The sequence below is a fragment of the Notamacropus eugenii genome, chromosome 1, assembly GCF_028372415.1.
Source record: "Notamacropus eugenii isolate mMacEug1 chromosome 1, mMacEug1.pri_v2, whole genome shotgun sequence".
In the NCBI taxonomy this organism is placed as follows: Eukaryota; Metazoa; Chordata; class Mammalia; order Diprotodontia; family Macropodidae; genus Notamacropus; species Notamacropus eugenii.
In genome coordinates, this window is record NC_092872.1 from 291,984,882 (window position 1) to 291,986,500 (window position 1,619).

The window sequence follows — 1,619 nt, forward strand, 5'->3', positions numbered from 1 at the left end:
GTCATTTTAGAAGATCACCATTACTTAAGAATCAGACTAATTCATCTAGCATCTACCACTGTGATTCCTTCAACACACTTGATTCCTTTTAACTCCTTGAAATTTTTTATGAAGGGGAAACTGAGGACCTCAGTCTTCAAAGAGGCTTTAGATGTTTTCCCTTGTTCATGTGCTTCATCTGGTAGGGCCAACGTGGACCTCTTTAAGTCACAGGAAAATTGAACCAAGTAGCACGGCTATACTCTTCCCCTGGATGGAGCAGGACACAAGGAAAATGTGACTCATTTATTGCATCTGGGCAGTTCTGGGTCTCAAGGCACAAATCTAAGTGTCCAGGGTACACAGCACCTCCCTTTCCCTTTAGTGTTCCATCTAGGAAATTGGCCATGTAAAACTGAACCCCAGTCTGGGTTGTGTATATTTCTAGCTTCTGTCCAGTGAGGGGGAATGATAAACCCTTGCACAAAAATGTTTCTCTTTTGTATCCTTCAGACAGAAGTTGTGGTCAAAACCATCAATCTGGAACTTCTCTATGTGCTTTTCAAGTTCCACTGGCTTCATCAGGTCAAACGTAGTCCCCTGTACAGATTCCACTTTTCCAGCAGTGATCAGGTTATCATTGACCCACCAAAAGCTTCAGCATCTACACAAACTTCATGATGATATATATTTGGAGAACCCTGGCCAGCCAGGTTGAAATACAAGTACTTGGTGAAACTGACCATGGTGGTGCTGCTGGTCTGGGCTTTGTAATTCACAATTAACTGCTCCCCATTGAATGTGTACATGACCCAAACTTTCAATTCACCAGGATAGCCTTCCTCTCCATCTGGACTGATCCAGGAGAACTGAACTCCATTTGGTAGCACCTGAGGAGTCCAAAGGAGCTTGTCAAAGCCTTTTAGTACTCCATGTAGACTATTAGGTCCATTGTTAATGGCCAACTTATCTTCTTTCCTATTCATGGTGAATGTCCCTTTGGCAATGCAGTTGGCCACTTGTCTAACTATTGCTCCAATATATGGATGCTTCTTGAGATACTCTTCAAGCTCAGCAAGCCCAACACCATATCTGAGAATTTCCCATCCCTGTCTTTCACCTCCAAAGGGAGATAATCTCCACCTTCAGCTGGTCTGTCTGTAGATGGAATTTCTCTACAATCCTTACTCCATTGGGAAGGTCCTCAGACACAATTCTGGTTACTGAAGCCATGAGTGGAAGGGGAAGAATATGACCAAGCCCACAAAACCAAACTGTAACATAGGTATCGTGAACTGAGGTGTCCTGATTCTGAGAGCAAAGGGCTGGCAAAAGTGCACCTCTCAGTGGTAACTCATTCCTTGTACTGGAGAAACAGCTTCTCATCAAAAGAAGGTGTCAGGAGCGTGATCTGGGAATTAGAAATCCTAGGCTGATAAAGGGCCAGTTAGAAAGGACCTTGAGTTGAAGGCCAGCACTAACCAACACACCATGCTCTCTCTGGTCCTAAGTTCTCCGCTGAACTTGTTCCCCTCTGAGAACCTCAGCTCCTTTGTAAAAGTGGGGTTGGTCTATGTCCCCTAAGGCTTTGTCCTGGGTATGTGGAAACCCCCTCAGTGATCTCACTAGTATGCATGAAA

General features: G+C 44.4%; 1 pseudogene; it reads right to left on the minus strand.

The window, feature by feature from the left end:
- Window positions 1-202: 202 nt before the first annotated feature.
- On the minus strand, window positions 203-1,212 carry LOC140517174 (galactose mutarotase pseudogene; annotated as a pseudogene).
- Window positions 1,213-1,619: the final 407 nt, after the last annotated feature.